Source organism: Ochlerotatus camptorhynchus, unplaced genomic scaffold, assembly GCF_037179485.1.
Source record: "Ochlerotatus camptorhynchus isolate MF236.1 unplaced genomic scaffold, CSIRO-AGI_Acam_v1.1 ptg000232l, whole genome shotgun sequence".
Lineage (NCBI taxonomy): Eukaryota > Metazoa > Arthropoda > Insecta > Diptera > Culicidae > Ochlerotatus > Ochlerotatus camptorhynchus.
Genome location: NW_027040722.1, coordinates 6825980 through 6846771, shown reverse-complemented (window position 1 = coordinate 6846771; position 20792 = coordinate 6825980). Strand labels below are relative to the sequence as shown.

The 20792-nt window shown below is 38.9% G+C and overlaps 1 protein-coding gene across 2 annotated transcripts in view; it reads right to left on the bottom strand.

Moving 5' to 3' along the window:
* LOC135704187 (serine-rich adhesin for platelets-like) overlaps positions 1-20792 on the bottom strand; it is a 171287-nt gene that overhangs the window by 83453 nt on the left and 67042 nt on the right. For both annotated transcript variants that reach the window (XM_065225620.1, XM_065225624.1), the window contains exon 3: positions 18680-18742. The gene's annotated coding sequence lies outside the window, so the exon portion shown is untranslated. The remainder of the gene's footprint in view (positions 1-18679; positions 18743-20792) is intronic.

Here is a 20792-nt window from a genome sequence, read left to right as displayed (position 1 = left end):
GTGTTTGGAAATAACTTTTAGATCTTAAGAAGGCACAAATTTTTGCTGCACAAAGCTTGTCAATATCTTTCGCCGATCAAGAGTTATTGACGTTTTTATACTAAAAATATGCACTTTTCAAATGTTAATATCTCTGGTTGGGGCAAACAAAAAAAAAGTTTTTTTCTGGCATTTGAAAGGGCGTATGTTATTCTCAATAATATGAAAAAAATGTAGGTATGTTATTTTTAAAACTCGTATTAAATCAATTTGAATTTATTCATATTTTTTACTATATATGGGTATATCTTTTTTATTAGAAAAGATACAGGCAACAAATCCAGCTATAAAACATTTGTCTTAAAGATTTTTAAAAGTCTCTAGAAGATGACTTTCACTTCTAGAGACTTTAAAAATTCTTTAAGACGAATGTTTTATAGCGAAATGTGTTGTCTGTAACTCTTCTAATAAAAAAAAGATATACCCAAATAAAGTTAAAAATATGAATAACTTCAAATTGATTTAATACGAGTTTTAAAAATAACATACCTCCAATTTTTTTTATATTATTGAGAATAACATACGCCCTATCAAATGCCAGAAAAAAACTTTTTTTTTGTTTGCCCCAACCAGAGATATTAACATTTGAAAAGTGCATATTTTTAGTATAAAAACGTCAATAACTCTTGATCGGCGAAAGATATTGACAAGCTTTGTGCAGCAAAAATTTGTGCCTTCTTAAGATCTAAAAGTTATTTCCAAACACCTTTGCTGAGAAATTCGAAATAAGAAAACTAGAGCAAAACAACTGTTTTTTTTTAAAGCCACCCTAACTCAATTCAAGAAAAAAAACCTCTAAATCGACCAATTTAAGAGATACAAAAAAGTTGTTTTCAACAAAGTTGCTCGAAATTAGCTCAGCTATGACTTTGCGCAAGAATGTATACCTTAATTTTTTCAAACAAAAAAGTTAGGTTTTTGATTTTAATGATAATAGGAACCACCCTAGAATTCATTGTCATAAAAATGAGGGCCTACCTGTAAGGAAAAACTTTGTAGAAGAGACTTTTTGTCTAAAGTTTCAATTTCAGGCTCAAAACATATCATTCCACCTAAATCTGCATTCTAGACCACTGTGCAATGCTGTGTTTCGGAAAGCAAAACTCCTATCGAGATGTGGACGAATCAGAAGCCAAGAGGATGTCGAACCAGATGCTTCTTCCAACACATCGGCCGCGCTCTCTTTGCATCTAGATCCTGATGGTCATAACTTTGACACGAGGAAACGCGAACGGGCGCGCAAGCTCCCCGGTAAGGTACGAGATTTTTTAGTTGATGGATTAATTTATGCGTATACATCTTCTGCAGACCACAAGAAGTGAAGCTTCTTAGTGAAGCTTCAAATACTGCGCTCCTTTCGTGCTTTGAACGTAGGTCAAGGTCCGTTGAAACTTCTACGAGGACTTGCGAACGGGAGCGCCCGTTCTGCGGTAAGTCAAATACGTAGTTAACTGGAACAGAAATGGTTTCTGCTGCCCAACCTCCCTGCGCTCTAGATGTTCCAACTACGTTCGATTAGATCTCCGGTCGATCTGACAAGACATGTTGGTTGAAAGCTGTGAACGATGAACTGAATTCCTTGCACTCCAATAAGGTTTGACGACTTGTGAAGCGTCCTGAGTGGCAATCGAAATGGGTGTTTCGAGTCAAAAGGGACGAATTTGTCAACTCTATCCGCTACAAAGCTCGCTTGGTTGCTAATGGGGTGTTTACATATGTGTGGATTTGCTAGTGCTAGTGTACTAGCCAACTAGCACGACGCTAGTGTACTAGCCAACTGGTAGACGCTGATGCTCTGTTAACATTATGCTGGTGAGCGTTTTTGCAAGCAGCCAGCTCATTAGCGCTAGTGAACTAGCCTAAGTGTAAACACTACATAAAGGATTCCAACAGAAGGCTGGCGTGGACTATGCTGAAACACATGCTCCAGTAGCAAAGCTGATCACCATGAGGACAGCAATTGCAGTGTCGGTTCAGAAGAAGTTTCACGTCCATCAACTTGATGTCAAAACTACTTTCCTACATGATGAACTAAGAGAAGATGTGTTCATGGCAGTTCCAAAAGGAGTAGAAGGTCCATGCAATATGCGTTGAGTTGCGTTGCGTTTGTAACGAGTAGAAGCTCCAAGTAATATGTTTTGCAAACTAGCGAAATCGTTATATGGTATCAAGCAATGTCCTCGATCCTGGAACGAGATTGTGAACTGGCTGCTGCTGAAGAGCAACTTCGTCCGTTTCACACACGACTATTGTTTGTACAGCAGGATGAGCCAAAACGAAATATTGTACGTGATTGTGTACGTGGATGATCTACTCCTGATGGGAGACAACATTGGTACGATAGATCAACTGAAGAAAACATTGTCGCTGAAATTCGAGATGTCAGTTAGACATTTCCTTGGCATTCGAATTGGATTTATTACACTTTCGATGGAGGCGGCCATTGACAAACTTCTGAAGAAATTTGGAATGCAAAGGTGCTACCCTGTGAAAATTCCGATGGATAAGGGCCTTGTGTTTCCAGAATCGATCTGTGGTACTGATCAACCCTACCGCGAGCTGCTTGGCAATATGATGTATGATCTGACATATGTTATGCTGTTGGACATATGGGAATATACCAGCAACGCCCCAGCGATAGCAACTGGCAAGCTCTGGAGAAGATTGTTACATACTTGAAGGGGACCTAGTCATCGAGATTGTTATTTTGCCGCGAGCATGACGCATCAGTGTTGACCGGATATGCAGATGCAGATTGGGCTTCAGATAGCAGCGATTTAAAATCAATAATCTGATACGTTTCCAAGGTCTACGGCTGTACCGTTAGTTGGGCAAGCAGAAAACAACAAACTGTAGCAATGTCATCAATCGAGGCTGAGTACGTGGCACTAAGCGCTGCGGCATCCGAAGGTTTCTGGCTGAAGGGTATCTTGGAGGACTTAGGTGTACTGCAAGCTGAAGGACCATTCACAATATACGAAGACAGTCATGGATATATGGACCATGTGATGGCTGGAAATTTCCGTGTAATACCAATAAGAACTAATGGACAGTTAGCCGATACGTTCACAAAGGCACTCGAAGCTGTCCGATTCCGTGAAATGAGGTCGCTAATAGGATTGCCTGATAAAGAGGGGTTGTTGAAGATCGAACCTGTTTGTTTGATGATATCAACAAGTGGAAATTTTGTTCATTCGTTATCAAACTTTCGTCCTGTACAGACTCAAAATATAGTTCTTCCTTAGTTCAATCCACTGTTATAAATTCAAGAATAGGGTAAATGAATGTAATGTCGACCTAAATGTCCCTAATTTGGGCCCATACATAAATTTCCCGGTTGTTGATATTCAACAAAAAACGAAATTGTACACATTTTTTAAAACGTGGTTAACTGTAAATTTTCAGTGATTATTTGTGGGAAAAATAAAAGCCAAATTACAGAAAGTGTTTTCTAAAGTTATAGGAAAAATTCAACTTCATGTATTAACTTAACACTTAATGTATTCAAAACAATTTATTGATGTTTCGAGATACTTTGATAAATCGAATTCTACCACATTTTATGATCGGTACATCTTATGATTTCAAAGCCCTAGAACTTATTGAGTGACAGAGATTAAAATCACTGGGCCAAATGCTATCTGGATGAATAGGTTTTAAGAATGAATTGTGAAGAACTTCAGCTTTAAAAAAAAATGATTCAGAAAAGTGAACCTGATACCAATGAGAATTAGAGCAAATTGATAGTGATATCGGATAAAGAAAATGTGTATTCACTCACAAAGGTAAAATATATGTGAAACCTACTGACGTTGGAGCTCGCTCAACGTGAAACTAAACATGGTTCATGAAATTTAATACCCACGACCAATAGACCGACCAATACTTGAAAAAAAAAATACTGAAAGATTATTTACTAAAAAGATAGATTCCCAAGATTCTGGGGCTTTGAAATTTGTTTAGAGTCTGAAAATAGAAATTTCCTTAAAAATTTGGGATATATAACAATTTTCGTGATTCAAGATTTGGAGAAAAAAATAGTTAAAATCTGAGAGTTTAAAAATTTTCCAAGATCACAGATTTGAAAAAAATATATCATATTTATTAAATACTCGTGCAGTCATAATTGTCAAGGCTCTGAGACTTAGAAGCCTTTTAAGGGTTAAAACAAATTACAGAACAATCGATAGAATCTTGTGGACAAACCCTGGAATTTTCAGTAAAATTTAAAAGAATTCAAAGTGTTGATTTCAAACAACTATTGAGGAGGATTCCCGCATAGTTTTCGAAGGAGAAGTTCTGAGCAGAATTTCCAGAATTATTCTGACATGAAGTCTTTAGAAATTGTTAGAAGAATTTGGAAGGAATTCTGGGGAGAAGATAGCAAGTTCTAAATTAAATTATTAGGTAATTTTCGAAGAATCCCAAGCGAATTATGACGAGAATTCAACAAGATACAAAGTTCTAAGAGTGTTCTGGCGATAATTTAAACCCTAGTGTGAAAGATTCATCAAAGAGCTCCAACAAAATTTATTGCAAAGATTGCTAATAATTAGAAAGAAATTCTTTAAAATACTCCAAGGGGTTTTTAAATACTAAAGTAATTCCAAATTTCGAAAGATCTATGCTCTTTTGAAAAGAGTTAAAAGAAAATTTTGAAAAGGATTTGAATGAAATCAAAGTCTCCGAATACGTTTAAGGGAATTCTAAGACAGATTTCAAACAATTTCTTAGAAGGGGTTTCAAGAAAATTCAAAAAAGAATTCAACGGTAATTATTACGCAGAGTGTTTTCTGATTAATTTTAGAAGAATTTTATAATAATTCAGAGCAGGATTCCAAGTTCATCCTGAAATTAATATCATGAGAATGTTGAATAAAATTAAAACCCGGGAAAAGAATAGTTCAGTTTCAGTTTTTACAAATATTTGTTTCTAAAGTCCAGCATCTTCCATTTTTTGTTTTAAGGTCCATGCACTTTACATCTGAAATTGAATCGCAAAAATCAGTTTGAAATATTGCTTAGTGATTAAATTCTAAAAAATTCTGAAGAAAAATATGCAGCAAATAGAGAAAGACATTCATTTGGTAAAAAATCACAATGTTTTAATGGTTTATTCTGAAATTCTGGTGTGAAAATTTATTCCAATGGTGTAGTTAATTAATTTTTCCCGGTTCTCTCATCGAATTCCCGGGTTTTTCCCGGTTTTCCCGGTTACTTTTCAAATTCCCGGATATTTTCCGGTATTCCCGGTTTTTCCGGTTCGCTGGCCACCCTGTATATAGATCCCAACTCTTGCGCATTTTTCGTTTTAAATGAGACTATACATAATTTGTTACATCTGAGATTGTCATAAATAAGTTATGTAAATTCGTTTATGACAAACTGTGTTGCTTGGGTGAGAGATTCCAGGAAAATTAGCATTTTTTATTTTCTATTAGCTGTGGACATTTCAGAAAGATCTAATACGACTGAAACTGTAATTGCTTCCCCAAAAAAGCAGGGTGAATCCAAAAAAAAACTATATCCTCAACTAAATTTATTTTCTTGCAAACATACAAATTTCTGAACTTTTCAAGATTTTTACCAGCTATTTTTTTTTCTAAATTTGTTTATTTGGTAAATCTTAACTGTTTAAAAAAACTTCACGGATCCGAAAGTCTTTAAACCAATAATGACCTAAGAAGTTGTAGCATGTTCTCTAAATTTTCCATTACCAGGTTATCTGATCAATTAAAATTGACTTATGATCAGAAATCCATATCAAATCCTTCTCAAGAGCACTTGTTGTCATCGTCTGTGAGTTCGTCGCTCATATAAGGATCTCTGTGACCTAGTGGCAATCGATTTTGCATAATGAGCAGAAAATTATGGGTTCAATCTCAAGCTCCTTCACATAATAGAGCTTTAGTGTGAAATGGGCCGACGCTCAATCGCGTTAGCTTTACGGAGCCGATAATTAATTGTTCATTGTTTGAACAAAATTCACTTAGTTCAATGTCAAGTAGGAGTTGGGCCGAATACTCGCGGCTTACCCGAGGTTAGGGGACATTGTCTAAAGATAGGAGAGTACCAAACTATTATGCAAAGTTTCTGGTAAATCGGAAAAGGTCGTGTCTGAAATTAATTTAGTTTTTTTGCTATTTGGCCTGGAATTGCTGCTAGCCTTAGAATTGACCGGATTCTACCGAAAATAGCCCGTATAGCCCGTTTAGGTGCAATAAACCAAATTCCTAGTAATTCTCAAGCACAAAGCACATATTAATAAATCATAACGTACCTCCAACTCTGGTCCGTCAATCAAATTATCGCCTTAACACGAAACTCACTTCGGTTCTTCTACAGCTGGGAGTGCTCGGCGAGTGAACGGTCACCGCACCGAGACAGGACAAGGAAAAAAATCGTTACCTTTTGTGATTGTTATCGGGAGCTACTTCAGTGACCTTCGCTGAATCAGCAACAACAGCACCATATCCACAAACGAATCGAATACGTTGAACTTGAATGTGGATCGGTCTGATCAACCCGGTGGCCCCGCGCACGTCAAGAGTGTCATTGAAGAGACCCCCAGAGGGAGCTAACCCACTCCTTCTCGTTCTGCAGTGAGACACCGGTCGGTGGTGAGTCAACCCGCACTATACCGCAAGCAAGTGAGCAAGCCAGATTGACTGTTCCCACATGGTAAATGTCACCCTCGAATGTGCTGTGCCGATGGATTGAAGTTGATTCACTTGGAATTCACTTATGTTTATTACCTGAAGAGAAGGGGTACCGTGGAAGTTGACAACGTGACAAGTTCTACCCACACCGCGTCCGTAAGCACTCTGTGGAATGTCAAGCTTCACACCACCGACACGACAATGCATGCAGGTATCGGTGACGATCACAGCAAATTTAAACAGCGAAAAATCCAATCAATATTCCGGTAAGGTTTTTAAATTTTGGTGTTCACGTCTCTCATCGCTGCTGCTGCCGAATGGCGCGTATTTTAGCTATCTATACCAAAATTATGGTGGCGGGTGATCAAAATTTGAATGGAAGGTTACCTGTTAGGAATAGTGTCGTTTTCAATGTGAGTGTCTAGCGAAACGATCGGTGTTCGATAGTTAGAAGTCATGGTCTTCGTAACAGCAAGTCTCACGGGTTAATGGCTTCCTACTGTCGATTTAGGAAAATTGTCCTTGGCGTGGAAAACATTAAGTTAGCATTTGAAGGGAAAATAATTCAATAGATAACAAATCAAAATCTGTAGAACTCTTAATACTGGTTTGCCAATGCTGCAATTGGGGTCTCTCTTAGCACAGTCGGTAAAGGCGCAGTTACAAAGCAAAACCATGCTGAAGGTGGCTGGGTTCAATTCCCGGTCCGACTTCCCTGGGCATAGAGTATGATTGTGCTTGCCAGACAATTAAACTAATTAAAAAATGGTACAGGCATCGAAAGCTGTGGAAGTGCATTTAGAACACTAAATTGAGAGCACGCAATAAGCTAATATGCGATAGGCAATAACCTTGAAAATAAGAAGAAGAAACCTTACAAAAATTATCTGGAGCTTAGATTACTACAGTTTTCAGAAGATGAGACGATGCTGTATTTTTTGTTAATTTTATCACTAACAACAAAATCAAAATTCCTAACATAAAACATTCGTCTCAATTCTTTTCATCCCAGTTTTAATGAAATCACATAAACGCGCCTAATGTCCATCGTTCTCTATCCAAGCTCCCATGCTGGTTGACTGTTTTTTCGCATTTTCCTCCTAATCCACCAACGTTTATGAGGGCCTCTCAAAAACCTTTTCACATTTTTTTTTTTCAACGCCGCCGCACCCAATTCTACAACATTCATGGCAAAGGCACAGCATGTGTGTCGAACGTTACAGTGGAATTCTGATTATGTATTATTGTGATCAAGCTAACCGACTGCTGCGGATCTGAGACTTGGAACTAGAGACCTTGCCCAGGTGTGTAACCCGACCGAACCGAGCCGGTGCCCGGTGGTGGTGGTTGTGCAATAGTTCGTTTTCTGTGAAATCGAAACTGGTAAATGGGGAATTTTTGGATCTTTTCAAGGTCCTTCGGTGGTGTTGACGACTTTGGCAGTGCTGACTCGAAGTTAATGGGGGAAGAAGATCCTTCCCCGCCTGGATTACCTACCTGATTGTATTAAAAGACGAAACTGGTTTCTTGTTTTACCCACTGAGTAACTGAAAACCCCCATCGATGTGCGTATTTTGGATTTGTTGAATGGGATACGCGGAACACCTTTTATGGTCGAATGAGGAGTTGATGGTTAAGGCTACGGCAGATGATTAATGTGTTTCGTTAGCTTTTCAAAATATCCAATACGTCTATTAACATGTGATTGATTGGAACGTTTCAAATATATTTAAAAAAAAAACCTTGTGGAAGCTCCGCTAATAGAGGCTTAAATCTCCTAAGTAGCTGAATTTCCCCCAAACTCAATCGAACCCCAGCTGATCACTCAACTGATCGCAAATCTAGATCAGCAGGAAAAAGCACGGTCTACATTCTATTGTGCACCCAGCCCGCTGAATACGATTGTGCCCCGCCATGCTTCCGTATTTATGAGAGCTTAAACCAGAAAGTTAGATTCGATTTCCATTTCCCTATTCAACTCGATCTGAACTGTAGCAGCAAATCTAGCACAACCACTAGCATCGAACCCACCAACGGCCGCCCGCCGTTGGTGGTTGCCGTTTTAGCTGCATTAATGAACCGCCAAGTCACACCTTTCAATTTTATTTTTTCTGGTGGAATTTGTTCGGCATCAAGTCGCATTACTATACCGCCAGTTATGGACCGGGGGAGCGCCCCCTCTCTTGCGTAGTCGCAATTAAGCTGTTTTGCTTCATTTCAGATGATCTGAACTGATAACCGAGTGCAGTAGCGCCTAGACAGGTTGCCAAAAAGGGTGCTCTAGGGGTGCTTTCAAGAGATTACCAGTTTTACATCTTTATTATCCGCGCAACGAGTTTAGTGCGCAGCGAAATCGCTGGAAATTGGGGCTGCCGCCACCCCGCGCAGAGTGCAATCGAAAAGCGAGTTCGTAGAGCTGCAAGCGTGTGAACTGCGTGTAACGAAATTGATATATGTTGGATGATGGAAGTTGCTTTACAAACAATACAGTTTCAGGTAAATCAATTTCCTAATGGCGTCGGAAACCGGGCGAGCATGATACGCGGCGCTATCGGTTGTGGTGGAGTTTCTATATTTTACGGCGATGGCAAACCTGAGTTTTGCTTTCGGTTTCAATTTGATTCCCTTAGTTTTATAACAGGCTTTAATTTTCCAGACTGAAAGCTGTGGATTTGGAAATTTTTACAATCATAAAATCATAAAAGGTAATGTGAAGCGTGAAATTGGGTAAGACATTCCATTCATTTAATAACGTTTTGTATCGTTAATTTGCCCCCGTTGATAAATTCAGCATATGAGCTGTTGTATTGTAAGAAAATAGTTTTTTCATCTAGGGTAAGTTTTTGGTCCTACGGTTTAACTCAAATTTTGTTGCATGATTTTATTTGCGGAGATGCATGGCAAAAAATAACCCCTTAACCTTGTATGGAAATAAATTTAGTTAAGAATGAATAAAAGTGAAATTTAAGATAGGGCCAATTTGAGGACCACTACCCAAGTAACAATATTAAATTTACTATCTTCTCGAAGAAAGTTTATATTTCTTCAATCCATTAAAACCAGGTTTAAAGCTAAACTGTAAACCGTAATAAAACCTTCTTACAACGCTTACAAATTCAATTTGGCCCACCCTACAAGATGTTGTCAAGACTTATATTAAAACTTTCTTAAAACGGGTAGGTTTTATTCAACGTGTATGTTTATGGTTCTCAAGACAACTTCAAAGCAGGCATAAGAGTACATGAAGAATATATAGATTTATTCGATGCTTCTTCCCAGTTTTCCCCGTTTTTTCCCGGTTTTCCCGGTTCAAATCTTAAAAATATCCCGGTTTTAATATTCAACAAAAAACGAAATTGTACGCATTTTTAAAAACGTGGTCAATTGTACATTTTCGGAGGATATTTGTGGGGAAAATAACAGCAAAATTACTGAAAGTATTTGTCAAAGCTGCTATCTGTTATAAGACAGAATTGTGAAAAAAAAAATTAGATTCAATTTGAAAAATGTTTCAAGTACAAATGAGAATTAGAGTAAATTGTTAGGGATACCGGATAAAGAAAATGTGTCTTCACTCCGTTGTCTATACTAACATAAATATTAACTTTTCAGTACTCGCACCGCTGATGTACAAAGTTAAACACGAAAAAAATATGTAAAACCTACTGACGTTGTAACTTGCTCAACGTGAAACTAAACATGGTTCATTAAATTTAATACCTACGTCCAATAGACCAATAATTCAAGAATATTACTGAAAGGAATTTACTTAAAGGATAAAAAACAATCAATTTAAGAAGATTCCCAAGGCTCCGGGGCTTTGAAATTTGTGTAGGGTCGTCTGAAACTAGAACTTTTCTTCAAAATGTGTGATGAATAACAATCCTGGGGCCTCCCTTAGCTCAGTCGGTAAAGGCGCAGCTGCAAACCAAGACCATGCTGGAGGCTGGGTTCAATTCTCGGTCCGGTCAGGTATTTTTCGGGTTGGAAAATTTCTCGACTTCCCTGGGCATAGAAGTATGATAATGCTTTCACCTGTGTATACGATGCCTTGGTTTTCTTTGCATGCACGTAACCTATAGCTCATACCGTAGTAGGCTGTGTATAAAAGAAAATTATTTACTTAGTTTGACAGTTTCACCATGACGAAGTGGCAGCGTATTCGTGATTTGTCCCACGCGCAAATGTCGCAAAAAGACATTTCAATCGCCGTGGACCGTCAAAAGGGTTTTAGACCGAGAAAAGAAAGGACAACTATCCGCGAAGGTGGCCACAGGTCGTCCGAGGTCAGCTCGCTGCTATCAAAAGGAAGAGTCGGGTGAATCCAGTGCGTTCAATAAGGAAAATGGCAAAGGAATACGGGATCAGTGACTTTACGGCACGGAAGATCGTAAAGGAAGATTGCTGGGTGAAGTTGAGGGCACGGAAAAAAAAACTCACATGATTACCAACCGCATCCGGGAGCTACGAGTCGAACCATGCAAGAAAATCTTGAACTTCCTTAAGCGAAAAAATCCGGTAATCCTGTTCACCGACGAAAGCATGTTTACCGTCTATCCCGTATTAAATTCCAGAACCGACCGGCACAAGAACGTGTATCTGACCAAGCATCCTGCTAACGTTATGGTATTTGGATTGGTGGCTTCCGATGGCAAAAAAATGGACCCGGTGTTCATTCCAGAAGGCGACAAGGTCAACACGGAGGTCTACATCGGGATTTTAAGCAAGTATGTTCTTCCGTGGATCAAAGAACAGTACGGTCCGAAGCCAAATGTTGTATTTCAACAAGATGGGGATCCGTGCCACACCTCGAACCGCACTCAGAAGTGGTTGCAGGAACATCTTCCGTTCTGGGCGAAGGATATGTGGCCGCCATCCAACCCCGATCTTAATCCGCTGGATAACTCAATATGGCGCGTCATGAAGGCCAGGGCCTGTTCTAAACGCCACCCTAGTACAGCAATCCTCAGACAAACATTGACCCGTACCTGGAGAGACATTTATCCAGACTACATTATTAGAACCTGCCGTGCATTCCAGAAGCGTGTGGAGGCCGTCATTGTAGCAAGTGGAAACTCGATCGATGATTAACATAGTTTAAGACTTTGAGAAACATCCCCCCTTGGAATAAATAAAAAAAAACTCGGAAACGAAATTTTTGAGATTTTTTTTTAATTTTGACATTGCTCAATGGTGCAAACATTATCACGCATACGGTAGGGGTATGAATACTGTTCCTGTGTCTCTCAACGGTATCACTACCATTTTACACTTAATTGATGAAGTATCATATTAAGTTCTATTTGTTGTTTCACAGTTTGAATAGAAAATGCTCAAATTTCTAGACTTAATAGGTGTTTCAAAAAAGTCAGTTATTTTCTTCACCAGAAAACCAGAGAGCGCCAGCGTGTCGTTATGTTTTGTCGCATGATCAAATACTACAATTTGATTATTTTTGGTTAAAAACCACTTGTTGGGCTGGTCATTACTTAGAGAGTATTCCTGAAGTTCAACTCTAGCATACACTTTTACTGCTGTGTCACTATCGGAAATGAAAATCGGTTTTTTTTCAATACTGGAAATTGGTTCTTAGAAACATCGACATTCCTAGCAACTTGATGTAACTCACAGATGCGTTTGGTAACTTGTGCCAATGGTTTATGCCCACTTCGAATCATATTTTTTGTTTGATACAACTTACTTTCAAAGGGATATGCACTGAATTTGGAAAGAACACCGAATCGTTTCACATCATCTACCAAATGATTAAGATTATGTACGTTACTTGCAATGAAGTCCTCACCGTAGATACTTACATAATGCATTAGCATAGTATGAGCTAAATCAAGTAAATGAGAATGACTTTCAGACGAGCAGATCGTTACAGCACAGAATAAAGTTAAAAAGTGTTCATAAACATCATACTCGAAGTTAGCGATTTTCAGAGTTGGTTGGAAATGCTATCTAACATGAAGCTCTAGTGTGATAATTTATTAGCTAGAGAATGGTCTTTAGTTCCGTTAGAGTACGGCAGTATGAAAATTGAATAAAAGTTGAAAATGAGTGAAGGGCCATTAATGCGACAGTACAAAGTCAAACACACATCTCTTGCCTAACCCGTACGATGTACGCAGAGATTTGAAGTATGTATTCAAGTCTACAGGCAAAAAGTGTGCGCCCGCCTTTGCTCATTACTAAATATCTGCGGCTGTGGAATAGTTCTAGCGACGTTTCATCACTACCTAAAGCCTCACGTTGCCGAGAGCATTTCCAGTCGATGATGTGTTATAATGCAATTCTTCTTTACCCAACTATTGTGATGCTCCTCTCGTCATGATGTTAGATAGCATTTCCAACCAACTCTACAATTCCAATGTAATATAGAAATGATCGAAATTCTAACCCCTTCCAATGGCCTACACAGTCAAGACCTCTCACAGAGCGATGCATTTCACATGGCAACCTTATTTGTCCTAAGAGCTGTGCAATCTGCAAAATGTCTCCAGCAGGCCACTTTGTTTTATAGTTTCCAAACTTGCCGTCTCTCGATCCAAGTAAACATTTTTTCATGATTCCAAGGTCTATCAAATGAAGAGAATCGCACACAGGAAAATCGGCGATCATGTCAATTGGAAGCCGAAGTAAAGGTGAATCCGATTTGTGATGAGATCCATAGATGTGATTTCGAAATCCGGAATTCGCTCGCTTCTGACTATTAACTTGAGGGAAGTAGTTTCAATACGAAATGTGTGAATACTCAACCATTTTGTGCATTGAAGTATGCCACACCTGAAATATTTGTCGGTAAAGGCGCAGCTACAAAGCAAGACCATGCTGGAGGTGGCTGGGTTCAATTCCCGGTCCGGTCTAGGAATTTTTCGGGTTTGAAAATTTCTCGACTTTCCTGGGCATAAAAGTATGATTGGACACACAATTATACCAATGCAAAAATGGTACAGGCATCGAAAGCTCTCAATTAATAACTGTGGAAGCAGTGCTGTAAATTTTCATATCATTCGATTGAAGATGAACCAATACAACCATTCAATCAATTCTGTGTAAACGAATTCTCATATGACCATAATTTGAAGAGCCCCTTTCTCATTCGAAGATCATTGTCACTGTCAATTGCGTCACTCACTATCATTTGATATACGACAGTGGAGTATGGAAGAAATCCAGCAAAATGGTCCCTATCAGACAAGTCGACCCGATGTCGGATCAATGTAAGGCTAATTTAAGGTCGATGTCGACCCAATGTAGTGTTGTTGTCGGGTCAATTTTGGGTTTATGTCGGGTCAATGTCGCGTCAACATCGGGGTGGGGTTTGGTAGAAGTCAGGTTGGTATCGGGTTGGCTTAGCTTTTTCGCCGGAATGTCGACCAGAGCTCTGTTTATGTGTAGGTTACACTCAGTTGAATGATATATAGCGTTTCTCAAATGAGAATGATCCATGCCTTCGTCAAATGACTAAGCAACTGATATCACCCATTCAGAGGAGGTCCCCTTTGATAGCGAATAGCTACTTTTCTCATTTTCATCAAAAATGTTCAAATGATTTTAAGAATTTACAGCACTGTGTGGAAGTGCATCTAGAACACTAAGTTGAGAGCACGCAATAAGCTAATATGCGATATGCAATAAGCTTGAAATGCGAAGAAGAAGAAGAAGAAGACATGAGGAATTTCAAAGATATTGTATAGAATTGGCCAACATTCGTCTCTTGAGCTTTTATACACTGGTAATCCATCCAAATTTATGTTGATTGATATTGAACATGATTTGTCAATATCCGAAAAGAGTTGTGAGAGACATTCTCCGATACCATGATGCCAATATTGGCCATCTCCACAAGGTAGAACAGAAACTTCCTGAGGAGTTTGAAGGAGTGATCTAGGATCTTTAAGCATCGTGTTTGGTAAACGATCGTTGAAGATTTTTAGTAAATCTTTTAGAGCACTTTGTTTGATGCTATGAAGAATTGACCAGTTTTTAATCGCTGTCGAAAAAACTTCATTTTTATCGTCTTCGTCCTCGAGCTCCTCTTCAAAATACAGCGGTTCATCCTCAAACATCTGCCGCTGGTCGGAATGGTTATCTAGTAAGCTTGAAGCTTCTGTAGCTTCCCGTGCTGGTGATGATCTACGAATTCATTCATTAGGATTCTCGTTATGATGGCTGCAACTTTCCGATCCAATATTGGGTATATACTCATTTCCGTTTTTGTTTCCGGAGAAGTTCAATATTTTTTTTTATAATTTGCACTGACTTTACTTTTAAAACTTCTACTTGATTTAATTTTTTTCCATTTTTTTGCATCCATTTCGATAGAAAATGTGTTGCTCTGTCGTGCTCTTGAATAAGATCATTTAAACTTGAGGAAATCAATATATTCTTCAAGGAGTTTTATACAGCACTTTTGAAGTCGATTTATTGCCATTATAAATCATATCGTCAGGCAACATCCTCAAGTGCATGAATATTGTCAGGTAAAACGAAGTTTTATTTGTGTTCTCCAAGGGATTCTCTAGGATATTATAAAACCACAACTTACATAAAACCAATATTACTCAATCAAAACCGCCTTAAGTGCATGTTATATTTTCAATTCTTACCGAAATCAACTATAAAACCTGAATAAATCAAATTAGCTCTGGGAATGTTACTTGGGCATCGTGGCGAACAGAAATAGTTTCTGCAGTGCTACAATAATTATTAAAAAGTCATCATGACAGCTATCCATACAAAATAATCCGTTAGAGATAGCTTCATCAAGATACATAATTTGTCAATTCATAAAAAAAAATCACTGGATAACTGTTCAAAATACAGCTTTAACGTATGAAATGCAGTTTCTTTTAAAATCTGGGCATCGAATTGAAAACATTTATTCCTTTATATAATAAATTTTGAGAAGCATCAAGATAAAAAAATGTGGTGTTCTTATTCCAACCACGTTTCTAGTATTAAATCTATGAAAGTCACTTCCTCTTTCAATTCGATCACACAAATATCGAGGCAGCAAAACTTTAACTAATTTAAAAGTGAACACCATAGTCAAATATACAATTCTTTGCTTCACCGACAACCATTGTAAGGCGTCTAGCATCAAAGTTGAGGAAGTGAATCTATTACATCAAACGCATTATTTTATTCTGCAAGCGCTGTAATCTCGATATTTGTATTCCATTGACCAGAAATAAAATGGAAGGGCTAAAGTCTAGATAAGGAGAGATGATTATATAGCTTTATTTTACTGGCAACAGTTAAATCGCTTTTCAGTCGACATTGAATTCCATACTTCTTTGCAATTTTCTAGATGACATTGTCAATGTGAGAGTTGAACTTAAGTGTGTCATCAATAATCAGGCCAAAATATTTAATCTTCCCAACGTCTCATCATCAATTAAAACAGATTTAATAGATTCCGCGAAATTACCATAAATTTAGTTTTACTTGTATTCAATTTTAACTGTTTATACTTCAACCATCTACTTAGAAAACGCAAACCTTCATTCAAGTATAAAACGGCATCATCTAAATCCTTAGCTGCAATGAATAACACAGTATCATCTGCAAAAATATTAATGTCGCAAAATCGTAAAACACGTCGAAGTCATTAATATACATAATAAATAACAGGGGTCCTAATACACTTCCCTGGGGCACTCCAAGGTTATTCCCCACAGGACTGGAAACAGAATCATTAAAAACAGTCCGTTCATTTCTGTCAGACAAATAGCTTTCAAACCATATATATGCAGTACTCGTAATTCCAACGCACTTGATTGATCTTAACAATAAGTGCCTAGAAATTGTTTCAAAAGCGCGCTTCAAAAAAAACAGCGGCAATCGTATCTAAACACTCCAAGTTATTTTTCCACTTCGCCAATACCAAATTCAACACCGTTTCACAAGAATGACCTTCCCGATATCCCGATGTCCCGATTCTGGTATCAACAAACTATTACTATTTAAATACTCCAACAGCTGGCCTTTAACAACAAGTTCTAAAATTTTCTCTAATGTGTGCAACATGTTGATGGGACGAAACTCTTCGGCTTTAATTGTTCCAGCAACTTTTTGAATAGGAACCACTAAGGATTCCTTCCAAATTTGTGGCACATGTCCAGTTTGTAATGATTCATTAATAAGGTCCAGCAAGATGTGGCCAATGACATGAAAGCAATCTTGAATAACTCTAGGATTAACATTATCTACTCCAGCCGATTTTTCTAATGTGAAACAAATAACGCTAAGTTCATCTAATGTAATTGGGTAAAAACCTTCAAATCTACAAAAACTACTATTAACTGGCTGTTTTATTTCGTATATATATTTATCCACTTGAATCTTTAAAATATACTCTAAGATTGTCAGACATGTTTCTCTACGTTCCATAATTTACATGAACGATGGATTACATCTCTTGTTAAAATAGTTATTTCTAAGTGTGTGTAGTAACAATCCCATGTAGCATATTGTTATAGTGTCCAATGGACTTTGGTACGCTTTAATAATTTAAGAAGCAGTTTTGGCTTTTTTTATTTTTTGATGAAATGGACAAAATATCAGCAATGGTTGCTCCCGCGGGTTTTTTCCCTATTCAATTTACATCAGCCGTAGGTTTTCATTCTCCGGAAAAGTAAGCAACTACAAGACCCATGCTGGATCTCAGTTCTAATCATCACTTGCTGCAGTATAAACTAATGTAAAACTTCAAATTTCTATTTAGATAAGGGAGCAGCGAAGGATGAACCTTGATGTGTGCTTCTGATTAACAAATTACACCATTCATTGCATAACTACAAACGTTTGGGATTGAGAGGCACCCAATTGAAACGATTTGGATGGGGAGAGTGAACTTGTCAACTCTCTGTTTTAACATCTCGTGGATAAAGGGCGGGCTCTCTCCCCGCTCATTGGCATCCCCTTGTTAGAGAGCTTGTTTTTACCAATTGTATGATCATGTTGCTGGAAGGAGATTGGCTTTTGTCTCGTGAAAGCGTATAGGCGAATTTGCCTACCAATCCACCCAACCCATTTTTGGCCTTCATAGGTGGATGATCTACCCAAATAGAAAGCTCTAATTGATCAAACTAACGTGATAGTAGCCTTGTTATAAAACAACACATTAGTTAAGATTTATCAGCAAGCTCAAGGCTAACATTTTGAGCATGTTAAAGTTTCCATATCCAAATTCTACAAGTTTCATATTTCTGAGAAAGGTTCTTTCTCACCATATCCTCGCCTTCAAGGATTCGCCTAAATTCCCGAAATAAAAGTAAAAGTTCTGACGTAACCCCGCTGTGCTCCTTCGTTCCACCTTTCAACGAAAACCCAGCAGTGCAACCTGCAGCCTTCATCCCAATCAGAATTATAGACCCCACCAGAAAACCCTAATGAATCAACGCCACAGCGCAGTTGTAGGTGCATTCTGCGCCCACCAAATCCACCTCAGATGAATCTTCCGAGAAGAGCCCCAGCTGGGTGTGGTTCTCTGCTATCCAGCGGCAGAGCAGAGAACAAGAGAATTCTGACAAGAGCCGAACGCGTAACCACCTAACCTTGGCTGCTTCGTTCGTTCCACAAGAATTCTCACGTGACTGGAATTCTGAACGCAAACAACACAGACCTCGCTCACCCGCAAGGGAAAAGAAAACAATAATCCGACATATCATCACGGCCATCCATCCATGCGAAAAAAAAACCAGTGAAATCGAAATGAGCTGGTTCCATCGAGAATTCCTGGAAAATGCAGATGAGAGAGCAGCGTTGATGTTCGAGGTAAATGATGATGATTTCATTGTCGTCTCAAGCAAGAGGCTCTTGAACAAGTCGACTGGAAGAAGACTGTTTGACAAACTGCCCTCGGCGGCGGTGCCTCTTGTCTTCCTCGACTCCGTCCATTCAAATGAGGTCATACCCATACTCGATCAAGATGACGCCCGCAGTCACGGGCGTCGTCGTGTTTGACTTACCTTATCAGTTAATCCAATTTACAAGGGATGCGGTAGGAAAGACATCCGAATAGATGAGGAAATCTGAAAATGAAAACAAGCAAACAAACAACATCAGTTCGATCGTTGAATAACAGTTAAACTTGGAATAGAGTGAAGAAAAATGCATCGTGAATAACCAATTCGATATCCAATCGGTTACGAATTCCAAAAATTTCCAGCAGCTCGAAAATGTTTATGACAAAACGGCTTGGAAAACCTGTTTGGTTGACTCGTGCGGGTTTGGCTTCGATCTGCTGTTGTTGGATATCTTTCTTGTACAAAAGGAAGCTTACGATCGCGCGTCTTCCCGGATCGGAATCTGCCATCATCATGCAGCCAAGCGGAATTATCGGCAAAGCCGTTGTGTAGAGTGAAACATGGATCGATTATGGTGTCGTAAGGAGAGGTAATAGGTTGGGTAGTAACGGTTCGGAAGTTCAGGAGCTAGACTCATGCTATAAGCAACGACCTACCGGGTCATCAAATAGATGCAACGATGCTTCACACCGTTTTTTTCAGAGAGCATCTTCCAAAAAAACCAACACTTTGATAGCATTTCGAAGGCCTCCTTTCCCCCCTCACCAAGCACGGAATTAATCGCAGTTTTTAGGTTTCAAACCGCATTTCAAACCATCATATTTTTTATGGTGATGGTGAATGCTCGCATAACTGAGAGTAGCTCCACTTGAGGGACCAGTTTTTGTCTCAATCCTAGACCGAGATCTCCACGCGGGAGACACTTACGGTACACACATAATGCAAACAAACAAAAAAAAACCCGAAATCAAACATAATGCTAGGCTTTTTATAATCTCATTTGCATCATTAGAGGTCGTCAATCGTTGTCGTCGTCACGTGCGTGTGCGTACAGCTCGCTGGGAGATTGTGCCACGGGCGCGCCCAATGAACGATGACATGCCAGAATGGGGTTCGATTTGCAGAAGTGTAACTGTAAATTCCTAAACACACTGAATCACGACGACCGACGCCGGTGAATGGGCGTTGGGTGCGGTGGCGGGCGACCTCTCGAAGAGGAACACGCACACACAAAAAAGCGGGGCAGGTCAGCAACCGCGCGTGGTTATTAGGTCGTGATTAACCAGTTTTTCTCCGGTCAACGGTAGACCAAAAGTGACGATTCATTGTGGACCAATCGAAACAGGAAGCACTCTGCCATGTCGGGAATGAATTCGGGCAATCGGGTTCTCGGTGGGTCAATAGAAAATTTGAAGAAGACAAAACATTGCTCCAATATTCCACGCACGGAATCGCTATTACTTAAGGAAGAATTCACGACCAAGGTCTAATCGGAACCATTACTACATTTCGCTTATAATAAGCAATCGCTACCAGTAGTTAGTAGTTGTAGTAGTACCCATTAAGCGATAAACAAACCCCTAGACAGACAGTTCAAGATCGCTCACCCGCACCGCAAAGCTCTTCTTTTTTTTTGTAAATTTAATTGCATCACGAATTCGTTTCTCCGTCCATGCCTTCAATGGTGCGATGAGGCTTATTGGCAGTAAAATCAATTCAAAGAAAAGGTTGCACTGCATAAAAATAAACGAAAAAAAAAAACATCACATCGTGCCACCATAAAAGTCTGCCCGAAGAAAAGTTTACATAAACTGCTGCTGCAGAGATTCAGCCGAGCATTATAGGAGGAAAACCGGTTCCAATCTGGAATGTGAATTCAATGGAAGCGCGAGCAGTGATGTGGTGGTGATGGTGTGACTGCGAGAACTGGCAAAAAGTGCAATTTTTTGGGAGGAAAATTGTAACATTTGTATGCAGGCGAGATTTTTTGTCTCACTGTCATAATCGCGAACGCAAATCAGAGCGTTACGTTTACAGCGTGCAGCAGGATCCCAAATTATCTCTTTATCTTGTGTCCATTGAGAAGTGAGTATTTATTACGTGTTTCCCAATGGACTTCGTCGAAAGTGAGTAAAGTGTCTGTGAGTCATTGCTTTATGAAACAGGTTTGTGAAATTGCAGGAATGAATAATTCCGCATTGGCAGGATTTTGGTAAAGGATTCTTGAACTTCATCGCCATGAGAAACTCTTACAGAAATTAGTCATTCGGTATAT